We start from the raw sequence: 24,562 nt of genomic DNA, 5'->3' as shown, positions 1-24,562 counted from the left end.
GAAGAAGTTCTGAAAATGTATCGCCTAAAGAAAGGGACAGGATGGGGGAACCTCTGCATTTTTCAGCCTGCCTTCCAGGACAGGGAGCAGTCACAGCTGGCTGTGAGGTCACTTCTTTAATGTGTGGGCAGGCTGCAAAGAGTGGTTCTGCAGGTGGTGACAGGGCTCATCCCCTCCATCTCTTCCAAACGTTCCTGTGCATTTAGGTGCCCTGTTTGACTGAAGCAGCTGCACACGTGTGACTCAAGTGCTCCCTGACACTGTCAAACCATGGATACCAGCAGTTCCCAGAGAGGTGGAGGATGACCACTGGGATCTCTCTCATGACCTGTGGCTGTCCCCACCTTAGCAAGCCCTTGGGTCTTCCAGCAGCATCAGGGACACCACAAGAAAACTGCATCAGCCCCTCGAGGTGCGTGTTTTGTCCCTTCAGCCTGTACTGTGGTGCCTTCCGTGCTGCTGCTGTGGCTGTATGGAAACCACACAGCTGCCCCCTGTTTTCCTTGCTCACGAGATGCAGGCTGTCCTAAGGTGGCACATCCTGGGTGCACAAGGGTCTGTGTGGGCAAGGGGAAGCCCAGCAGAACTGTCTTCATGTGCTGGAGCTCTCCTGAAGCACCATGTGGGTATTTTCATCTTTGACTCAACTGAGGCAACCACTAAGAAGGTGGAGGGAGAGCAAGAAGACACAGAGTCTGACCTTCCCACTCTACAGACACCTTTTCAAGCCCCCGCTGCTCTTTTTTAGGGAGTTCTAGGCACCCGGAGCACTTTCTGTTTGAAAGCATCATTGAACTGAGTACCAAAACCCAGACTGTGAAAAATACCTTGCTATTTGGCTCACCCTGGCGAAGTCACTGTTATCCTGGGGTTGTCACTTTGCTCTGTCATCAGACAAAGCCAGTTGTCCCCCCATCACTGAATGCCAGGAGAGGAGCTGGTGTAGGAAATGTTCAGAGGCAACATTCCCTCTCCCATCTTACAGCAGAGACATCCCCATGCTGGCCAATCCCAGGTCCGGCAGGGGATGATTTTCGGAGATCCGTGGCCTGCTTTTTCAGCACCTCATAAACAGGGAAAAGAAACAAAGGCAAGAATTGCTGTGCGACAGCGTGTGTATAAATAGATCCTTGGGAGGGTGAGACCAGCAGGAGGGAAGAGATGGAGACGATTTCTGTTTCCAAAGGAGCAGCCGTGAAGCCGCTCGCCTTTGTGCCTGACCCGTTGGTGTTAGGTCACTGCTCCTCCTGCCCAGTACTTGCTTATCCAGGAAAAGATTGGATAGAAAACTTGCTGCTTGCCACAGGAAGGGAGGTTACTCTGTGTTTTAAAGAGGTTAATAGCTTTTTTTTTTTGTTGCGCAGTAAGGAAGAAAATTATGATAATGCTCAGATGGAGATGTATCTCATCTAAAAGGGTTTCTAATGATTGGGTTTAATATAGAATTATTAGTAAGTCAATAACCAGGGCATGTGGTGATCTGGGAGTCCCTCAGAGGAAGGACTCGAGCTGGTGATGCAGCCACTGGATTGGTTAAGACCACTCTTGTGGTGGTGGGACCCAGGGTCCTAGAGAGTCCAGGGGCACGTGTGTCCCATCCCATGGGGTCTCCTCCCACCACCCTTCTGTAGCTGTGGTTGGAAGGAATGAGGGCACCTTGCTGTGATGGCTCTGATCTCAGGTTCCTAATCTGCAGTCTGGGGGCTGTTCCTTATTGAGCTTTGGTGTGACCCAGCGTGGTGACAGCCACTTCTTCCTGTTTTATGATGAGCCCTGCTTGAAATACCAGCCTTGGCTGTGCGTGATCAAGCTGCAGACCCTGGGGAACGGCATGGAGCTGTATCAGGGGAGGGTCAAGGTAGGTGTTAGGAAACCAGAGGGCAGTGGACGTGGAACAGGCTGCCCAGGGCGGTGGGCACAGCACTGAGCTCTACCAGTGCTCACGGCATGCTTGGACAACACTCTCAGGGTTTGAATTTTGTGTGGTTCTGTGTGGAGCCAGGAGCTGGACTTGGTGATCCGTGTGGATCCCTTCCAACTCAGGCTATTCCATGGTTCTATGATCTCCAGGAGGTATTGAGCCACACTCTTGCTGAAGGGCAGTGTTGGATGAGTGCTGGATGATCTCCTCGAGATGAAACTTAATTCACAACTCTTTAACCTCAGGTTCTCGTTCATAAGTGGTTCGTTATTAAGGGGTGAGTACATGGCAGCTTCATTCTTTAATAGCATATATAGCATGTTACACTTTACAATGCATTAGCAATAAATGCTTAATGGAAGAGGCTATATCAAGCTGTTAGATAGAAAGCCTATTATAAAACGTGGGCTCCCGCTCAAACAATGCGTGAGTCTGTTTAACACCTGATGTTAACTCAGAAAGTGTGTTAGAAAGCACCGCTCCTCGGCACCGAGAAAATAAGAAGCACTTTATGTATTAAAGTGTCACCAAAATTTCCTCGCTTGTTTCAAGCGTTCTCAAGAAAATGTTGTCTAAAAGGTGGCTGGCGGAGATGGGAAGTCTGGAGCAACGTGTCGGGAGCTGGCAGGGGAGCGGGTGCTTTGTGCATCTCACATTCACAATCTCTGTGTCCAGGCAGTGCGTGCTTCACCTTGCAAAACCCACAATGGCTTTGGCACCAATGGAAACAGGCTGGACTTCTTCGACTTCCGAACCGACTTCAGTCCCGACCCCTCTGTCTCCTTCCAGTGCTTCAGCAGTTAAATGGAAAAGTGGTGGTTGAGAAGATGAGAATTAAGTTATTAAAGCATCTGGACACTTTTAAGAGGATTGCTGAGTGTCGTAATACTCGAGATTGACTTGAGAATTTGGGGGTGGATTTGCAGCTGGAAGAAATTCCTCATGTACTGTATACCTGCCCCCTGTGTATATGTTAGCATACTTGGCACAGATGTCTCTTTGTTTCCGTACAGGAAACTAATTGCCTTTCTTGTTTCAGTCTGAAGTTTTCCTGTGTCATTCTGTAAATAATGAGAGGCATTTCTCAAAGTTTGCCAGGCGCCTTTGTCTCTCCTGACTGTGCTTCAGCTGCGTACCCCATGCTGGAGGAGCATCCCCTTGCTGGAAACCCACTGCCACCTCACACCTCTGCCCTGGCCCTGAGGTTTGTCAGCTGGGAGACATCTTGCACAGCAGCAGGGGAGGGAAAGCAAGAGATGGAGCTTTGGAGTGAATGGCATGCTTTGCCTTGGAGCTCTCTCCAGCTTCCAGTTTTTTATGTGAATACTGGCTCCAGAGATTCAAGTCCTTTATTTATCCTGGGCACAGCAATGGCTTAGGCTGCAGGGACAGCAAACACCTCCTGAGCAATACCCAGCACAGCGCTGCAGCTCCTGCATGGTTGTGATGATGTGCTGAGAGGGAAGGGGCACTTTCTCATCCCATGTTCCGACCTCCTCCTGTCCTTTTCTGCTCCTTTTGGAGGCTGAATTTTTGGTATGCACTCTTTCCGTGGCCATCAGATACATCTCCTGAGGTTTGAAGAAGTACAGCAGAAGTTCAGGGCTTGAGATGGAATGAGAAACAGTGCAATGCTGTGATGGAAATCCAACTGTCTCCTCCTGGCACCAAGTGATGGCTTGCTACTGACCTGTGAGAAAACAGAAATCCTCAAAGCCCTCCCAAGCTGGGAGCTGGAGCAGACACAGACAGAAACAGGGATGAGAGAGCCTAGAGCTATCCTAAAGCTGCGCCCATTGCTCCCATTTGATGTGAAAGAGAAATTCAGATCAATAATGAGAGCCCAGATGTGGTAGCAGGGAGGAGTTTACAATCAGCAAAAGCACCAAGGAGGGCTCATGGTGAGGGCAAGTCTTGCTGTTCGCTGGTTGAAGCCCTCTGGGTGGCCAGGAGACGTGGTTAGGCATGTCCAAACCATGCCCTCACTGCTTGCCCTGATGTGCTCCCAGCACTGCTCTCCATATGTGCTGGGGGTGGCTGAGCCGTGCCTCAGTTTCCCCTCCCAGTGAGAAAGGCAAGGAGCCTGGGTAGTGAGGAGACAGCACAGGGCTCTGATTCATAGAATCATAGAATGGCCTGGGTTGAAAAGGACCACAGTGATCATCCAGTTCCAACCCCCTGCTATGTGCAGGGTCGCCAACCACCAGACCAGGCTGCCCAGAGCCACATCCAGCCTGGCCTTGAATGCCTCCAGGGATGGGGCATCCACAGCCTCCTTGGGCAACCTGTTCCAGCATGTCACCACCCTCTGGGTGAAGAACTTCCTCCTAAAATCTAACATAAACCTCCCCTGTCTCAGCTTAAAACCATTCGCCCTTGTCCTATCACATCCCCTATGATTGAGGATGTTCAGAGTGCTCTGCTGGGATGGCTATTTACTGGTAACAACAAATGGACATCCTGAGCCAGCTCAAGCCAGCAGCTCTCTGTGAAGGATTTGGCCTCGACCTTTATCATCTGTTTCCCTTGTCAATTTTAGGTGGGAGGCACTGGGACATGGTGGGTACCTCGTTGCTTGGGGCTGTCAGAGCAGCTGCAGGGTGAGGACAGTGCAGCCTGTGACGAGCCAGTGCCACTATTGCTGATCTCTGAGGCTGCTGGTGGTCAGGATCTGCTGGACAGGCTCTGCAGAGCCCCTCAGCTGGAGCTGGCTGGGCATGGAACCTGCCTGGTGCTCGGCACCTGGTCAAGGGGCTGCCATCTCCTCCCATGGGGGGGACACGCTGCAGTGCCGCTGATTGCAGGGGGGGTTCGTGCTTTTGGCACCACTGGCTGCAGGCTGCCAATCACCCCAAGCACCAGGTATCGTGTCAGAGCCGTCACTGTTTGCTCTGACAACGGCCTGGCCTGCGCCTGGGCAGTGATGAGCATTAATTGGGCCCCCCCTCTGCCCCGTGCTGGCCGGGCAGTGTCACCATGGCGCAGCAAGCAGCGGTGAGAGCTTTGGGATGGACACGGACCCGTCAGGCTCTGCTGGCTGCAGGCAGCAGGATGAGCCCGCAGGTGCTGTCAGAAGCATCGGGCTGCAGGTAGCATCTCAAAGGGGGCTGGCACGCATTTAAAGGCACTTGTAAATCTGACATTGTACCTGGCTGAGGAGGCTGCAGATGCTGCTGTAACAGGTGAGCCTGAAGCAGGACCAAGCACAGCGCTGCTGCTCTGGGCTTGCCCGGCTGCCCCCAGCTCATAGCATCCCCTTCTCACCTCCCCGCAACCTTCTGGTGTTGATGAGGGCAGCCCTGCGACCTGTCAGGGTCAGGAGGGACTCTCTTGCACTTGACTTCCATAGCCGTGGTGCCAAAAAAAAAAAAGGAAAAAAAAAAGCCATGAAATTTAGGAAAATGTTGGAAAAGAAATAAGCACAGCAACCAACTCGTTCTGTCAGTTTTTGCTCCTCTTGCTGCTGGCTTCCCACGGGCCCTGCTCAGATCACAGGAGGTGGCTCTCCCCTCGCAGCCTGGCAGAGGCAGGGATGTTGCCTTGTGGAAGCAGGCTGTCCTTTCTACCTCAACGTATCTGCTTCGTATTTTCCAGGCGTTTTGGACCACATTAATGATTAAAGCAAAACAGGATTCTTATTGGCAGCACAAATCACTTTTTCAAGATGACACCACCACTTACAGCCTTATTACTGTCATTAACAAGATTATTACTATGACTTTGCCATGCTCCCCCGTTCTAAAGGAAGCAATACAAATCCAAACGTACTGGCTTAAAGATATCTTGCCATGTCTTCGAGGTCACGCCATATGAAAGAAGAGCATCTTTCTATGGATGTACGTAGGCTATGGGCATGCAGGCTAACCTGAGATTGAATGCCGTGCAGTGAAACTGTGCTGTTGGTGTTTGTCACAGCTAGGGCTGTCCTCATCAGCCTGAAGGTAGCTGGATGATAGGAGACACGGGAGAGGACACATTGTTCCTCATCTTGGCATTACAGCTTTACAAATGACTACTCCAAGCTTAGATCCAAAATGGTGTCGTGGCTTTCGCTGCTGTCATCAATTGCCATCAACACTGCATTTAGCTGACATAATTACTTATTGTTACAATCAGTGCCCATTAGGTTAAAGCTAAATTACAGTCTCAGTCCTTGGGAACTGCCTATTACATCCATATGAATACGCAAAGTTCATCACTCATGATTAACGTTGCTACAGTGAATACAAAAGGAATTAGTGAGGACCTGTCACTTATTGTAAAGTGCTGCCAGATTATGGTATCAGAAATGATGTGTCAACTGTTAAAACTTAATAATCCATGCTGGAGTGCTGTATCTGATTATAACACTGATCAAAGGAGAGGCCTGATTGGCAGTGGGAAACCCAGGCTGGGTGGTGATGGCACCAATAACCTACATGGGTCAGGAGCCCTGTGCCACGCACCGGGGCTGCTCTCCCTGTGCTGCAGGGCCGGGACCCCGCTGGGGCACGTGGCTGGGAAGGATGGATGTGTCCGTGGTCCACGGGCACGTGCCTGAGCCAGGGGGCCGGTTCAGCTCCAGCCAGTGGTGAGAACGGCTGCTGCAGCCAGAGCTGCTGTCACAACCCCCGCTTCTCACGGTGAGGAGAGTTAGGGAACAACTGGGGATCAGTTTCCCACTGCCTGTTGCCAATGACCTGGGAGGTCTCCTCGATCCAGTGGGTTTGCTGGACTCATTTTCCTGTGGGAGAGCAGCATGCCATAGCATACGTGTACATATGTAAGCACATGTATGTGCAAGTATGCACATTAGAACAAGTCCTATGTCTTTGCTTTGGCATCACTCAAGGGCACCGTCTGGTTTTTCTAATTTGAAAGGACTTTTTGCTTTGAAACTGTTTTGTTTTTTTTTCCATGTTTCTTTTCAACTCTTGAGACCAAAGAAAACTCTTCTTGCCCTTCTTGCCGGGTTAGTGGGCACAGCGGGGATGGGTGGGTGGTTGGACTTGGTGATCGTAGAGATCTTTTCCAACCATAACGATTCCATGATTCTCTGAATGCATTAAGGAGCCTGGTAGCAGTACAAAGGTTCTACAGAATAGCTGCAAACTTGGAAGTGGTGGATAACTCCATGTAGTTCCTTCCACGCTACAACTTTCCTCTTACGCTTATAGTGTTTTTTCATCTTTGGTTGCCTAACCATGATGGCAAGAGCTGGATTTCTTCCTTTCCTGCTGCAGCTCCAACAAAACAAAGCTAACTCAACTAAAACCCCTCACTTGGGCTAAATTGCAAAGATCTTCTTGAAACATCGTAGAATATCTCAAGTTGGAAAGGACTCGTGAGGATCATGGGGTCCAATGCCTGGCTTCACACAGGACCACCCCAAAATCAGACTGTATGTCTGAGAGCGTTGTCCATGTGCTTCATGAACTCTAGCAGCTTGATGCCATGACCACTGCCCTGGGGAGGCTGCTCCATGCCCACCGCCCTCTGATACCAACCTGAACCTTCCCTGAGGTGTGAACCTGCAAACCTTTGGTGTGTGCCTACAAACAAGGTCACGCTCTGTTCCGATTCAACTGGTATATTTGATCCCTGGAAAAAATACTTAAACATTGACTCATTCTAGGCAAACAAAACTCTCTTTAGAGGACCTGAAATGCAATCTGTCATTTTCGTTTCAAATCGTTTTAAATGTCTCTATAATTTTAACCATAAAGTGGAAAGTGTGACTGACTAGTCACTGCAAATGGAAATGTTCCTTTCTAAAGCATTCAAATGAAACATTTTTTTTTTTTTCTCTCGCAGGTTTCCTGCCTGTTGGCTGGTTTGGAAGTCAGCAATTCCCCGAGATGAAGTTGTACGAAGTTGGCTGGTGCTGAATTTGCATTTTTTTTTTCCCAGAAGAGAGAGAGATCGAGGGAAAAAACGTCACCGTGCTGCATCACCGGGCACTCCATCCCACGGGTCTGCCCATCCTCACCCCTCCAACGCCAACGCCCCTCAGGTGGTGATCCCCACGTCCCCGCTCGGACGCGGGATCACAGCTCCAACTCCCCTTCCCAGCACATCATCAACATGTTGTTTCCAGGGTCATAAATTTGCACGGTGATGAGACACAACCAGATGTTCGGCTACGTGAAGCGACTGGCGAAGCAGCCTGCCTGGCGCAGCCCCCGCCGCCGGAGCCAGCCGCCTGCTAATGAGAAGCAGGTCTCTCGCCTCGCGCCGGGCCAGCACAGACGGGGAGCGTCCCCGGGAGCACCTGCAGAGCTGCCATCCCGACCCCCGGCCTGCTCTCGGCGTCCGGGGAGCGACTACAGGCTCTTTGGTGTCTATCGGCTTCTGGCGGCCATCTGGAAAGCGAGTGCGGCCTAGCGCAGAGGGGACGTTCAAGGCCGCGGTCCTTCTTGCTAGCAAGGAAGCCGGTCACGATGCAGTGTGATGCTTTGTCGTGTACAAATACTTCTGAGACGCATGTTCTGTATGGATGAGCAGTTCGGTTCTTGATGGAGAGGCCCACGGGGATGTGAGGTCTTAGCTCAGGATGCTGAGGCAGTACCCTCTGCCGGGAGCTGGTGTTGACTCGAGATGCCCGTTTCCATGACTTTGAATGCCTGCGTCCCCTGAGTGGGTTGAAAAGTGCTGAAAAGGGAACGTGGGCTGCGGTGGTCCTCAGGATGGCTTTCGGCCAATGCGTGGCAGATGCTACCCCTGCAACATGCTTGTGATGTTTTGGGATGTGCACTAAACATCTGGGAAACACACCCTGATGGCAGTCCCTGGGCACAACCATCATGGGGAGGCTTTCTCTCTGTGGTCTTCTTCTGGAAGCCTCTGGAGGTCCCAGGGACAAGCCTGAGCCCCGTGTGAGGCTGGCACGGCTCCATCGCTGCCTCGTGGCATCAAACCAGCCCTTGCATCACAGGGTGAGTCTAGGATGAAGGATGGTCCCATGTGAAGGTCTGGTGTTGGTGCCTCTCCTCTGTTTCTTTGTTCTTCCCTGGATCACATGGGCAGTGATGGCACCTCCTCATACACCTACATGCACTCTCCCATCGCCTGGGCACAGACGAGTGATAGGAGTGTGTACGTGGGTGGGCTGCACAGAAGACAGAGGACCTATTTTGAAGAAAAAGAATAAGGAGCATGTTGGTACAAGGCTCCAGAGCTGCAAGTTGATCCTGGGTGGTCACTCTTTGCTTGGAGGTTCAGGAACAGCCTCCAGATTAGAAGAGGAGGAGATGGATCTTGGTGAGTGCTTGGGGGGGACAACACTGCAGTGTTTGTGGCCATGAGCATCCCTTCCAGCTGCAGGGGAAGCCCAGCTGTCTCTGGAGGTCTTAGTCATCAGCCCAAGGGGTTTCTCAAGGCCATGCAGGAGGGATGGGATCCTTGGGCACGTGCCCACCAGCCCCTTCCAGTGACATGAGAGGGAGGGCAAACACATGTGGCTCTGCTCAGCCTCACCACATCCAGGAGAGCCGCTGTGCTCCCTGATGGAACGCCAGGTGACACAGGGCCATCACCTTGCCGTCCCAAGCATGTAGAGGGAAGGAAGGGATGCAGCCCTACAGGGGGTGAGGGACCTTGGTGTCCCTGCTGTGTCACACATTGGCCGCTCCATTGTGCAGCAGCACGTTGGAGGGAGTTTGGGTTAAAAGGGGTTAACAGCTCTCTGCTGTAACACATGATTGGTCTTTATGAGGTTGAAACTCTTGTCTGTTTGAGGCCTACAGATGATGCTAAAGAGCACAATAATGACAGCAATTCAAAGCAATCTAATTATGCAAACGGGAGGCTAAACAATTTCATCATCCTTAAATTAGATTGTCCTAATGAGATAAAGACACCAATTAATCCTGAATTAATTTCAATAGCCTATTTCAGGCAAACACTTTAATATGCAAATGTAAATGAGAAACAAAGCCTACTGTAGAATGCCAGAGTTCAAAACCTCTCTCTGCACAGCTGCAGCGGGTGTAAATAGTGTCTAATGAGTTTGCATGGAAAGACACAACCAGTTGAAAATTTTAGCCTTCATAAAGCACAGCCGGTGCCTCAGGTACGTGCGGCGCCGAGGCGGGCAGGGAACCTCGGCGTGGGACCCACGTGGGACAGAGGGCTCCAAGATGCTGCCCTGCCAAGCCCAGCACTTCGTGCTGGGTACCTGGCCGGCCGCCTTTCTAGGACACGGAGATGGTTTTAATTAGCTGTTGCATAATTGTTTTAAATTAGCCAGTTTGCTGTGTGCTCTCAAAGGTCCGCTCCCGGTTGTTCTCCCAGGCACTCGGCAGAGGAAAGGGCAGAGCCTGGGATGTTGGTTATGGACAAAGGCAGATGTCCTCCCCGTTCTCACACCTTGCTCCCCTTCCATACCACAGCACCACAGGCATCCTGTTGGTTAGGGATTATCATCAGCATCACCTCGTGGTAGCGCATACCACACGGTAAGGGCCGTCCCATGTGGGGATGTGGTGTAAGCACCATTAGCAGACTCCTCTAAGTGAACAGCTCACTTCTCCCCTCTGTGTTAGAGGGAATTTGCTCTTCGTTTTGGCACTGTGTGGTTTTTCTCCTGCGGCAATTCATGCAGCAGGGAGAGGTGTGAACTTCCAGCCCAAAGGGAGGTCCTACCTTGCTCACATCACCTCTGTCAGGGACTTTATGGACCAAATAATGTCCCTGCAGTTAATTGCCCCTCATGCTTCACTTAAGAGGGTATTGAGAGTGGAGACTTTGGCACTTCTAGCAAGAAACCTTTGGTCAGCATTGTTTGGCAACATGGGGTTTAATCTTAGCGGGTGGAGCATGAGCATCCCTTTCCATTTCTCCAGCCTCAATGGGCACAGTGGTTTATTGACAGATGAATAGAGACAGGGAGAGGGCTGGTGGCCCAGAGCTCACTGCGTGCCAGCAGATCTGGAGATCTTCTATCACACATGTTTGTCCTTGGAAAAAAAGACAATTGACTCAGTAAATTGCTTCATCTCTGGCATCCTGGGTACCAGCACCGCCTTTTCCTCTGGAGCAGGGGAGATTTTCTCCAAAAGTCCCATCTCCACTGGAAATGCTGTGCTGTGGATGGAGAGCTGGGCAAGAGCTCACTGCTCGGTGTGCCTGCTTCTGGCCAGGAGTGTAAATCCGTCCTGTTGGAGCCCAACCAACGCCTTGAGACGGAGGCACTCACAGATCTGGAGATGAAGCATCTTTGGCCCAGCACACAGAGCCGGGGGATCGCTGCACCCAAACCGGGGAGCCGTTTGCAGCCGCAAGCTGCATCCAAGGGAAGATGACAGATCGCTGCCTCCAGCTGTGGTTTCCCCTTAATTAATACCAGATCTGCGCATTACCAGCTCACCCCATGGGATGAGTTGGGTCTGAATCGGGGGTGAGCACATGATCGCGCTTTTGCCAAATTACCCGGCTCGTGCAATATGGTGTGCAGCTGGCTGCCTGCCAGCGGCGGGAACACAAAGCAGTACCTGATTCAGCAAAAAGTCTCCCTGGCCCCTTTGGAGACCCTGCGAGGCAGCAGAAAGGGTTTCTCTCTCTCCAGCGTTGCTTCCTGGCTGGGACTGGGTGCCATAAAATTGGATTTAGTGTCTCAGTGGAGCGTGGCCAGAGGAGTGCAGGCTCTCATGCCGGTGCAGCTTAAGCTTAGGCATGGAGATGAGTGCAGAAGTCCTCCTGATGTTCACCGAGGATGGGCTGCGTTGCTTGGATCCATCTGCTCCCGAAGCATCGCAGGAGGTGAGCGTGCTTTTGAACGGGGATGCTCACTCACGTGTTGGTTAAAGGGCTCCAACAGCCAGCCAGGGGACTTGTAAAAATGCCACCCCGGGGGCTCCCATTTATCCTTGCGCTCTCTGCGCTCCACTCACAAATTAAAAGATGGCATTTTTCTAGCTGCTGTCTGAAGGATCCAGCTGTTTTCCTTTCCCCTCTAAAATCACAACGGTGGCTGGGGGGATGCTGGGTGCACGCACACCCAGCTGGGGATCAGGGAGGTAAAGGCAGGTGTTGCTGGTGGTAGGATGGTTACTGATGAACCATCTGAGGTGCAGTGGGGAATCTGCATAAAATATTCCTGGTGGAGCTCGGGTAGCTGGTTCCAGCCCAGATAACAGGCTGACAGGCGCCGAGGAAGGATGCCTTTAACCTTCACAAAAGTGAGAGGACGGGAAAGAAATGAGGCAGGCAGCGGTGTCATGAAAAGCACAGCCTCAGCGATTTGGATGTGTTTTGCTGTGCCGCGGAGCGGTGTGCGGCGGAGGGAAAGTAATCGACAGTGGAGGAAGCCGGTGGGCAAGGGGCAGGTGTGAGCCATAAACGTTTTGGGACATCAGTTTCTATCATAAAAAGGGTTTCTAGGGGCACAGAAGGGTCTGCGCATTGGGCTGTGTGCTGCTGGTTCCACTTCTGCCTGGTGATACTGGCCCAGCTGGGGTCCCTGCAGGCAGTGGGTGTGACAATTCACGTCCAGATGTGGTGTGAAGAAGTGGGAAGGGCCCCGTGGGCTGGGGGGCACGCTGTGCTGAACGATTCGGGGAAATAAAGTGGCTTTCAATGGGGCCCTGCTGAGCATGAAGCCAAGTGCCTCCCCACCAGCACAAGGCAGCGCTTCGGGGACGCCTCGTGACACTCAGAGAGACCGAAGAAAAGGGAGAGGAGGGGATCAGCACTTCATCTGGAATGGAAATAAAGCTGGTGAAAGGATGGATGTTTTCTCTTCTGCCTTGAGGTTAGAAAACAGCAGGAAATCCTTGCTTGAAGAAAAGGCACATGGCCACCAGTGTGACTTGTGCATGCTCTGCTGCCTTGAAGTCAGCCTGCAAACAGAGTTTTGTGGTGGATAAAATTTCACAGACTTTCCATGGGTTGTGGCTGCAGCCTTCCTTGTGCCTGGCTTGCAGCTAGCATTACATTTTTGCCATATTTGTGCTAGCCTGGGAGGCTGCGTTCACGCAATGGGTGTCACGTAGCGGAGTGAAGCAAATGCTGGTTTTATCTTGCCAGCACTTGCACATGTTTGCAGCTTTACATGTGGCGAAATTGCCTGTGTGAGATCCTTGGGGGAAGTGTTTGGAGTCACCATCCCTGGAGGTGTTAGAGAACCATGCAGGTGTGGCACCGAAGGATGTGGGCAGTGCAGATGGCGGTGGGCTGGGGTTGGACTTGGGGATCTGAGGGGTCTTTTCCCACCTTAATGATTCTGTCCCTCAGTCTCTGTGCAGACTTCTGACCCAACAGTGTTTTGCAAAGCAAGCGCTCCCCACACCAGTGACCCCACAGCCTGCAGAAGTAAGTTTGCCTTCCTCGCTTGTTAATAAGCATCTTTTCCGAGTAACCAAGATGTATTGAGTTGGGACTCCCCAAGTGCGAGCAGCCAGAGATAGCTTTGACTTTTCCTTTTTTTTTTTTTAATTTACCTTGTGGGACTGTGGGAAATGAGCAATCCTTCTGGCTGTCAGTGCTGCCGGTGGTGGCGTGGCGGGGGGGGGGGGGGATGCGAAAGCGATGCGCCCCAGGACCGGCATCTCCTTCTCACTCTGACCAGAGCTGACAGGGCTGCAGCCAGCAGGATGCTTGTGGTTCCCAGACAACGGCTTTTGCATCAACTCTCCCTCTGCCCAACCTGCCCCAGCCCTTCTCTCTCCTCCCCCTGCCCTCCTCTCTCCACAGAAGCCAGGGCTTTCCTGGTGTTTTTTTGGGGCCGCTCAACCCCAATTGGTGGTGTCTTCTTCCATGACTTCAGGGCAAGGGAAAGCAGTCTGGGCTTGTGGGTGGCCGGAGAGAGAAGGGCATCACCTGCTTTGTAATTGGGAACGAAGTGAGGTGTCGCAGCTGAGTGTGGTGTGGCTGGGAGGAAGGAGGGTAGGAGATAAAAGGGATGGAGGTGGACTTAGCATGCTTGTTGGCCTGGCACCCTTCTCTGGGCAGGCCTGGGGACAGCAAAGCTGTGGGGATGTAAAATCATAGAATGGCTTAGGTTGGAAGGGACCTTGAAGATCAGTGAACTCCACCCCCTGCCATGAGCTGGCAGCTCAGGCTGCCCAGGGCCCATCCATGGCCTGGGGCACCTCCAGGCATGGGGCACCCACAGCTCTGGGCAGCAGTGCCAGCACTTCACCGCCCTCTGAGAACGCTCATCCTCTGAGACATCTGCTTGAGCTCACAAACTGTAAGTGGAGCACTGGGACGGACTGAGTGGGTTTGCTGTGGGTTGCTGCTTAGTTGTGGGGCCAGGAGATGCTGCCCAGGTCTTTGTTGCTCCAGGACCCTATTGCATGCTTGGTTCCTCCCTGGGCTTCGCCTGGTGTTTTGCATGGTGCAGGCAGCAGTGAGAGCTTGTGTCGGGTTTTGAGGCGTCTCCTTCTTGGGTGTTGGAGTTTAGCTTTGTCCATTGCAACAGGATCACCAGCAGTGAGCACATAGATATACCTCCTGTTGCATGGCATGGCTTCTGGTCCAACCTGGAGGAACCTAATGAAAGGATGGAGCAGGTGGACTGTGAGGACAAGGGCTGCTTCCCACATCTTTTCCCACCCTTTCTCGGTGCCCAGCTGCTGGCAGTGACCTGGGTGTAGAATCATTAAGGTTGGAAAAGACCTCTAAGATGATCAGGTCCAACCATCAACCTGGGCACGGCCCAGGTGCCTTCAGTAGCTCTGGTGCTCTTTCTGGAGAGAGGTGATGTTCTGGGGCATTCAATAATTTCTTGTGGCTCCATGGTCATCACAGCTGGTAGGAGCTCTGTCTTGGTGCCATTCATCTCTGATACTTTCCATCCACCTTGGTGAGATGTTTTAGACCCAAGCCACCTTAGGTGATCTAAAACAGACTGTGATCAGCACCTCTCCCTGTCCCTACAGCTCCATTTCATTGTGACAGCAATGGCCATCATGGTGATAACCCCATCAAGCCCACTTAGCGTGGTTCATTTTCCAAAGGATGCCTGTGGCAGCAGGGCTTGGCAATGCAAGGAGGTGGCTTAACCCTGGTGAACAGTGGAGTCGGTGAGCAGGAGAAGAGCCCCGTGGCCCAACAGGAGCTGGGCAGGGGAGAGCCATTGATTTTATGACAAGGGGCACAGCGTTGTCAGCACGGTATGGGGACGTTTCAATTAGTGCTGGTGGGAGGGATCCTGGGGACAGCAGGGAAAGCAACGAAGCGGCTGCTGTTTATTTCCTAACAGTGAAAAATGAGGCCCGAATTAGAATCCCTATTAACAATTAGCATAATCAAAGGAGACACGTTATAATTTCAGCAGAAATGTGCTCTCTGATGATACGGTGGCCTGAGATAATTATGGCCGGAGTGGTGCTGCCTGCCACTCTGGAAGTAGCTCTGCTATTACCCTGTGTGTGATGCTGCCCCTTTGCCACCCCTGTGCCCATGCAGAGCTGTCCCTGAAGCATTCTTGGTGCTGAGCCCACCACCCAGTCGCGCTGCAGCCTTTCCTGTGCTGCGGTGGGCAGAGCGCTGTCTCTCTGCCTGGGCCCATGCTTTGCAAGCAAAGTTGCTCCAATTTTGGCAAATTATCTGAATAATTGCATGAGCAGAGCTACCCCAGAGTGTCGGAATGTGCAGCAACGCGTCCCATCTGCGTGCGCACAGCATCAAAGTCAGAGCTCTGAAAGGAGGTCGTTCTCACTCGTGTTGCAGTTTGGGAAGGGGGAGGGAGGGGGGAAAAGCTAAAAAGGAACCGCTGCCAAAATGACCCACTTGGTCTCAGAGCCAAAAGCTTGCGTTCTGAGGGCTTTTTTTTTTTTTGGGTTTGAGATCATTTTGGATTACAGTTTACATAAGACAATGCGAACCTTGAAAGCGTTCAGCTGGAAGCAGAGCTGTCAATTCCGTGGCAAAGGAGCGCTTTGATCAACGGGAGAGGAATTTTTGTTCTTGAGTTTTCCTCCACTGAGGATCTCAAACGTGCTGGGGAGGCTCCTGCAAATCTGGAGCAGAGTCGGCCAAGTGGCTCCTGTGCCTCTGAGCGCCTTCGTGGGGCCAAACCCATGGATCTGGGGGCTCTCTCCATGAGCCTTGCCAAGCTGCAGGGCTGGGAACCTCTTCCCTTCCCATCCATTCAGCTTTTTGCCCGCAGAAGGGACCTGGGATGCTCTGCTTGAGCAGCTCGCTCCCGCTGGAAGGCAGTTACTGGCAATTTACAGCGTGTGCAGGGAAGTCCCCCGGAAGAGGGTTTAAGAGTCGTTGAGTCAACACGAAACTATATATCAGTTAATGAAGTTTAATAGCACCGAATAAGAACTGCACTGCGGCTCTGGGATCCTCTTGCAAATGCAGTTACGGTCTAAAAAGAGAGGCTGGGAAAGCAGTCCCCAGCTCCTGCCCATATGTCGTTCCCTCCGTGCTCTGCAGCTCAGATGCCTCTAATGGCGAGGCGGTCCCACGGAGGTGCTAACAGAGCTGGCTGGCATCTCATCTGCCCTGCAGCATCAGCAGGAGTGCTGGGCATTTCAGAACAGTGAGTCAGGCCTTTCCCAAATTAGCTCCAAACCTGGCTTTCCAGCAGGGAGGCCCATAGCAGAGCTCTTCCCCTGTGCTTCATTCCTCTGAAGGCCTTCAGGGGAAAGGAGCTTCTCTCATTTCTGGAGATATTCAAGAACCATGGAGATGCGGCACTGAGGGATGTGGTTAGTGGGCACGATGGGGGCGGGCCAGCATTTGGACTAGATGGTCTTAGTGGTCTTTCCAATTGCTGGTGGCAATTTTGTTGTGAACACTGGGATATTTTCTCAATGGGAGCCTTGGGACTTCAGCAGAACTAGAGAGGGAAAGGGAACTGGGAGAGAAGACCAAGTGCAGAAGTGTTCCTAGGATGGCAGATCCCACTCCTAGCTGGGTGTGCTGGCTCTGCACCTTGTTGTCCTGCCCTGTGATTGTGTGAAAAATCCTGGTTTGATAAATGGTGTGTGGGATGGCAGAGCTGTGCAGGAGGGACATGCGCATCCCTTCTGCTCCCAACAGCCTCTGAGGATGTCCCCATTGCTTGTCTTGGTGCCGTGTCAGCATGCACTCATGCCACCGTCTCTCTGCCCAAGACACAGGGCTTATGGGTCCTGTAAGTGCCTTGGGATGGAGCAGGGGAGAGCAAATTCTCTGGCTGGTACCCAGATAGTGACTCACCCTGTGCTTGTGTGGCACGGCACTCCTGCTTGGAGGCACCTGGGTGTCCCGCTCCTACAGAAGCAGGCATAGGGGACCTGCATGGAGCACTGAGCATCATGTCCCCAAATTGGGGGCAGAGATGGAGCCTCATTGCCCAGCCATACGCTTGGCTCTTATGGGAGGGTGGCATGCCCCTTGGCACCCTCTTAAGTTCCAACATCAGAATAAATGCTGCCTGACCCCCTTCCTTTCCCTTTCCTCCCTCCCTCTCCTTTCCCATTGCCAGCTCCCAGTAACCCAGGTCCAATAATTTGGTTGTAATAAAATGTGACTGCTGGGGCTATTTTTACGGAGCTGGCATTCATTTGCATGCCGGCTCCGTGTGGGGCCCCAGGCGATCTTTTTTCCTCTCCCTCCCTGCGCTCCCCCCACTTCCTCCACCCCGCTGGCATGGCTCTGATCAGAAGTGACAACAGAAACACAGCCGTATTTCCTGGAGATTTACCGAGTTAGATGATGAAAGCTCGGAGGAGCGGCAACAACGGGAAGGGGGGATGCGAAGGGGAGCGGGGAGGGGGGAGTGGGGGGGGAAGTTCCTAAACTGATCACTTTCAAATGTCAGCTCCGTTCTCGGGGGCTCTTGGAGTGAAGCCACTGCTTGTGAAAATGCTGTGAGACAGCCGAGGCGGGGATGGAGGAGGCCAGCTCCCCATGCATCCCACCCCGCGGGGCATGGAGCTTCTGCTCCCTCAGGGTGACTCTGAAGGTTTTGTTCTTGACTGGGCACTGAGGGTGTCACCCACGTCCTTGTGCTCCACTGCTTCCCTCTGCAGCTCTGGGCACGGCATCCCAGGGGTGGAATGGGATTGAAGGGAAGGGACCAAGTCTTGGATCCATGCAGGGGAAGGGATTGGGGACCCATAAGGCAGAGTGGAGGAGGAGGAGACCGGGACTGGGGAGCCATGGGCAGGATGGAAGGGAAGGAACTGGGGGCCCCATGAGTGGGATGAATGGAATGGAAGGGACTGGGGACCTGTGGGTCAAGTGGAAGAGGAAGGACTGAGATTGGGGTCCCATGGGCTGGATGGAAGGAGAGAGAACAGGACTAGGGACCCACAGTGGGATGGAAGGCAGGGACCAGGACTGAAAGTGGGGACCCATGAGATGGATGGAGGGGGAGGGGACAGGACTGGGACTGGGGATCCATGGGCAGAATGGAAGGAAAGGAATGGAAGGAATGGGACTGGGACCAGTTCCTCTACTGAGGCCGAGAGGTGTGAGGTGTGGTGGCACCTCTCCTCCTGATTGGTGCGAGTGATGCCATCAAGCTGCCCCATACTTATGGGGATGAGCAGGATGCTCGCAGCCAGAGCCAGTAATGCAGCACGTGGTCACCCCGTCTTCCCTCCTGTCCTCGCCCTCCCTCTGCTCTCTCTGTGCCTCTCTGCAGCGCTGCTGTCAAGCCGCTTGATCACCTGCCAGCCCGTATTGATTTTTGCTTCCCAATCTCCAAGCTGGATGGAAAGAAAAGATTAAAAACAGTTTGTCAGTTTGAAGTTGAATAAGAATTCAGCACGAGGGACATCTCAGTGGCTTGTAGGGGGGAGAAGGGGTCAAGGCTGAGGGATGGTGCTGGTGGGAACATAACCCTTTTCCACTGGTGATGCCCATGCCCTGCACACCTAATGCTCTCAATGGACCCCCAGCTGCTGGCGTCCTCCCTGCACGCTGGGCATCCCATGGGGGTCCTGGTGTGCCATATCAGGGTGCCTTGGTTGCTTCTCCCCCCGCTGCTCCACCAGCAGTGCCCGGCCCCGGCGCTCCCATCCCCACGTGTCCCTGCCGCCGGTGCCATTAGTATTCATGTGGTGGGGCTCCTGCTGTCCTTGTCAAGACTGAGTGGGCAGGCTAAGGAAATTTGCCCTTCAAAAAATGAGAATCATTTGAGTCAGGGAAGCTCTTCCCTCGTGCGTGTGGTTTCCTTGCCAGCCCAGGGGATGACGAATGGTTCACCGTGATCCCTGTGCAGCAACAAGGGACTGCTGGGCTGAGATTTGGTGGGTGGTGCTGGGTGCAAGATGGAGCACAGGCAGTGCTGGCAGTGTGGGCTGGGAGCTGGGCTGTGGGGAATTTGGGATAGATGAATGTGTGCTGGCCTGGGGTGCAACATTCCATGGGTGCTGGAGGATGCTCATAAGGAAGAGGTGACCGTGGCTTGGTTTCTGGATGGTGACTGGGTTCAGCAGGGCCTGGTCCTCAGCTGATGCCCATGTTGTTGTGAGCCTGTGTCCTTCTGTGGGTGAGGCTTTCTCTTCCCTGCTTCCATAAGACAACAGAGCTGCAGGCTCTTCCTGCTCTCATCTCTGGCCAGTATACAGTAAGGATCCGCTAAGACGTATTTGCTTACGTAAGAAAAGTAGAGTGGGTTTACTTGTGTTCATATCTGCGGGTGTATTTCCTTATCTAAATTATAAATGGTTCTGTTTTCAGCCAGGGTAAGCTGGCAGAGTTCCTCCAAGGTCAGCAGAGCTGCGCTGGCTCACGTCCAGAGGAGAGGACCTGGTCCTTCCAAGAAGTAGTGGTGTGGTGGCAGAGCATGTGGCTGCGGAGGCTGAGGATGGAAAGCGCTGAGGATGGAAGTGTCCTCATTTGTGGAGGGTCTGGGAGGTCTGGGTTGCATTCCCTGCCTCAGTCCTGGGTGATGTGGCACAAGCCATCTTGAGGGTGGAGACGGCAATGAAGAACCGGCCATCTTGGGGATGGAGAAGACGGTGCTTCTTTGCTCTTTGTGTTTTTAGATACCAACCTGCCACCTACCCACGCAGGGACCTGGTTTCTACCACGTGCTGGTACTGGACCACGTGTTGGAGCCTTTTGCTCTTGTGACCACAGTGTGGCCACATCCAGTGGGGATGGCAGCCAGTGGGTGCAGGGCTGGGAGGTGTTGGGGGCTCTGTCTGCTCTTGCTGAAGTTTCACTCAAAAACATGTGGTTGGTGCATGGGCGTTGCAGGGCCACCTCCCATCCCTGCCCATGGGGGGGTACTCTGCTGTCTCCATCGAATCCAAGCCTGGAGAAAATGGTGGCACTGGCTGGGGAGGTGGGGGAGTGAAGGGGAACCCCACTGATACCAGCGCTGATACCAGTAAAGCACCACGCACAGCCAGCTTTCCTCCGTACCCTGAGCAGAGAGCTGAGCATCCCCGTGCTGTTGCAAAGCCCCAAGCTGAGGGGACGTGTGGCACACTGACAGCAAACTGCTGCCTGCCCCTCCTCTCCTACCCTGGGCTTTCCCTGCAACATGGAGCTGTGGTCGCCCCACCACCCGATGGCAGGGATGAGGTTGTGGGGCTGCCACCCTGCCTTGCCGCATGGCCAGCACCAGCTCCAGAGCTGCCTCCTTCTCCCCAGCCTTAATTACCAAATTTCCATATCATCAATTCCCTGCAAGTCAGCAGTTGACAGGGAAGGCTGTGGCCACTGTCCTTGCTGCTGCCATCAGAGAGCACCAGCCCCGTCCGGGGGACAGCTCTCAAAACGTTATTTTTATCTCCATCTCATAAAGCCTGTTCTGTATAAATATATTTTAATTAATTAATAAATGGGACGTAATGAGTTCTGGCAGGGTGACATTTGAGCATAAAGCGAGGCTTAAACAGATCCTGACATGTGTTAGCTGGGAAAACACGACACCCACGTGTGCACCACACACACATACACACACATATATACGTTTTGTTACTGGTGTGCGGTGATCTCTGGTCTCTGCTCAGCAGTGAGGACTGAGCAGGGCTCTGCTGGAGTTCCTGCCCTTCCCTATGGGTCTGAGGGCTGGATGTGCACCCAGCAGTGACCCTGCTGTGGATGTGGGTGCTCAGTGGAGCAAGGAAGGGGCTGTGGCTCGTCGGGGTTGTGTTCCTGGCATGACTTTGGGCCAAGTGGGGGGAACATCTCAGAGGTCCTACATCATAAGAGCTTGAACCTGGTGGCATAGTGGAGTAGCAAAGACCTCACCTATTTCTTTCCATACGTCTGTGCATCCAAAGGTCTCCTTCCCTACACGTGGCTGGTAGGAGGGCTGCTCTTAGCTGGGGCACAGGGTTTGATCCAGATGAGGACTCTGATCTCCAAAAGCCCATCGTTATTTGTGTGCGCGGGTCTTGGTATGGAAAACTGAGGGACGAGTAAGGTGGACATTGTCCATCCTCAAACCTTAGAAGTCTCCTCCCTTCCAGAGATTGGGATTGAGTTTATGACCGTGCCCTGCTGCAGCTCCAGCCACCAATCAGTCAGTCCCCACCATGTGCGCTCCAGATGAAAAGGTCGCACCTACGTACATCAGTGCGTGTGAAGGGAAATGTAATAGGGGTGAATCATTCAGCAGCGTGGAAATGCTGCCCAAAGACCCATGAGCCTGATAAAGCCTTCTTCACCTCTGCAAACAAGCCCTTGGTTGGCTTGTTTCTTCCTGCACATACCCCTGGCTATTGCCTGCCGTGGTAGCGATTGTGGCAGTCTGCCCACTAGGCTCACCAGCAGCAGAGTGGGGAATTTGGGGAGAATGGGAGAGAACAGGATGCTTTGCCCTCCCGTACACCCATGTAATTTTGTGTGTATACATATCTGCTTTTAGAGTTTGCTCACACAGGGAGGACGTGGCGTTCTGTTGAGATTTAGTCGCAAGCTTTGGCTGCTGGAAGGATCAAGTGGGAGCAGATTTCCATCAAACAGTGCATGAGGCTGATTGGACGCTGGGCTGATGTGGGAGGATGGGTGAGTGGGGATTTCAGTGTTTTCCTCCATGGAACGGGTCAATATTCCTCCCCTCTCCCCTGGGTAGCTAATAATGTAGTGGTTGGCTCTTCTTCGCCCAGCAGGGCTATTGTCATCCTTGCTAAAGTTTGACATTTTACACTTTAACTAAGCACAGCCTTGGGCAAGAAGCTGCTAAGAGACACATTTCCTTATTAAAAGATGTCACCAAAAGAGCAAGTCAACAAATATGCCACTGCCCAGAAACAGCCGGGGAGCAGGGGGAGGCACACAGGGGCCATGGGGACGGGGGCACTCCTTGTGACCATGCACGTGGCACCTGTGGCACTGGGGTCTGGGGGCACGTTGTGGCCATCGTCCCCCAGCTGTGGGGTGTTTGCGTGTCTGTGTGGGAGATTTCTGAACCCAAAAACATTTTCAAGGATTTTTCTCAATACTGTGCTTGTGAAATGCCAGACACAGAGCTGCAGGCAACTGCTCTTTTTTTCTTTCTATTTTTTCTTTTTAAATCTGAGCGTGCCTGGTAATGTGCCTTTTCCCTATGCTGCTGACAATGGTTTTTTGCTCCCCTTTATGGAGTTTAAGTATAATACACTTAATAGCAGTTAGTGATGTCAGTGCTCTTTGGTATAGCAAGTCTCTGGTGTGAGATAATCTTAGTTAATGACCAGCATAAAACAGTTAGAGGTCAGTGTTTTAGCGTGGCTATAAATCCCACATTTACCATGACAGAGTTGGAAGGAGGCGATCCCATTAACCTTTCTGCTGTGTTGGTAGGGCGCGTGTCCTGCCATGGCCATCTGGGCTGGAGGAGCTCCTTGGGCTCATGTTCACCTGTGGTCACCCTGCTCTCACCCAACCTAAGCATCATAGAGGAACCATGTTGGCCCCAGTGCCCCAGGGCAGCTCCAAGCCATCACTGGACCAACAACCACTGTGGATTTTGGCAGTAATTCTGCCATGGTGGACTGGGCTCACGATTGTATTGCGTAGCGATATAGGCAATGTGGAGAGGGAAAAAATAAGATGAAGTCAATGAAGCATTATGGTTAAGAATCAAATGGCATACAAGGAAGGAAATAAAACATTTAAAGCTCCTATAGGAACATTAAATTGGTGAGGGCTGTGCTTAGGTAGCATCAGCCCTGGCTTTTCCCTGGGCATCCATGTGTCTCAGCTTCAGCTGTGCAGTGGGGCAGCAGAGGGGCTCACAAGGCTCTCCAAGCTTTGGGAAACGAGCTGATTTCTGGCTAATGAGAACCAAGAAGCAGCTTCCCTTGAGGAGGAGTGGCTGATGGCTTGGCGTCAGCATTCAGGTGCAGGCTGGTGTGGTGTGAAGCCTTTGGGCAGAGCTGGCTTGGCTGATTCTGAGGGTGAGAAGGGAAGAAGCTACAGTCTCTCTGTGGGGAAATATTTGTGGTGTCTGAGCTGGACTTTGAGGTTGCTCTGAGGCTAGGACCTCTGTGAAGGGTGTTTTTCAGAAGATTCCCCCAAGATTTGGGCTGTAAAGGCTTGTGTGTGCTGCACTGGACACACTGAAGCACCTGGCATTAGAAGAAAAGAGTCTTGGAGCAGTCCACTTGCCTTGGCACAGCCAGGATGTGGAGCTGAACATGGGCACTTGGCAAGATTTGGCAAGTCCTGCTCCTGCCAGAATGGCTTTTCTTCACCTCTCTTCTTTGAATGAATACAGCAGGGAGGCACGCAGTGCATCTGAGGGTTTGGGGCAGGATGGAGACCTGGACAGGCAGGTGGGATGGTGCCATCTCCCCACTGACATGGCATTGGGGACACAGGGGCTGCAACAGGTCATCTGCAGCACTGTCCTCTTGCAGGAGCGTTTTTGGCCCTCCCTTCCAGCGCTTCTAGCGGCAGGGACTTGCCTTGCAATGTGACTCAGGACCCGGGGCCTTGCTGCACTTCAGGCCACACCTTCTCCCCGATGTCCTTGATTAGTTGCCTTGGTTGTAGGGTAGCACTAATTCGATCAGCGTTAGAAATCAGTGCAGGGCTGGAACCTTTTTCCTTGTCTTTCAACTGAATGGATAGAGAGGGCAGAAATAAAGGCTCCCTCGGGTTCTGGTTCATATGTCACCATGAAGTGCACTAATGAATCACTGGTCCCAGAGCACATTTGCGGCTTGTTACTAGCAGATAATCCTGTGCTGTGACCCAATTGCTACTTGGCTGCCCAAGAGGAGATCTTCCTCCAAGGCCCCGAGGAGCAAAGATGGTCTGGGCTGGAAGTCGCCTTCAGCTCTGGAGTGGAAGCGATGCATTCATTAGGGAGTTATTTCATGGCTAGTTCTATTTTTTTTTGTGTGTGTGTTCTTTTCTTTTCCTTCTCAATGGAGAAAGCTTGGAAAAATAGCCCCAAAAACATGCTTCTGCATTGCTCTGCTGCTGGAGGTCATCCTCTGCATTATTATGTGGCTTTGCTGAATGCCTCCTGCTTTTAATTGGCTACAGAAAGGCTCCATGATGCTCCCAGCTGCACCAGGTCTCTGTGGCATGGGGGATTTGGCATAGGGAAGGGGCAACAGCTCCTACAGTGAGCAGAGTCACAATGGATAGAGGAGCAGAAGTGGTGACAATACTGGTGCAAGCTGCTGAGTGGGACATCAGTGCAGCGCAGCTATAACTTGCCTCACTCATCTGTCCCAAGGCCATTTTGCTTGAGAGAAAGCTGCTGCACATTATGGTGTGAGATTAGTGGCGGGTGCCTGAACAACTGCTTTTTGGTGCCAGCAG

General features: G+C 52.6%; 1 long non-coding RNA gene across 2 annotated transcripts in view; it reads left to right on the top strand.

The window, feature by feature from the left end:
* LOC121111407 overlaps positions 1–24,562 on the top strand; it is a 93,533-nt gene that overhangs the window by 43,650 nt on the left and 25,321 nt on the right. For both annotated transcript variants that reach the window (XR_006930819.1, XR_005861939.1), the window contains exon 4: positions 7,715–9,160. This is a non-coding gene — a long non-coding RNA (uncharacterized LOC121111407). The remainder of the gene's footprint in view (positions 1–7,714; positions 9,161–24,562) is intronic.

This window comes from Gallus gallus, chromosome 8 (assembly GCF_016699485.2).
Source record: "Gallus gallus isolate bGalGal1 chromosome 8, bGalGal1.mat.broiler.GRCg7b, whole genome shotgun sequence".
Lineage (NCBI taxonomy): Eukaryota > Metazoa > Chordata > Aves > Galliformes > Phasianidae > Gallus > Gallus gallus.
This window is presented reverse-complemented; position numbering and strand designations above follow the sequence as displayed.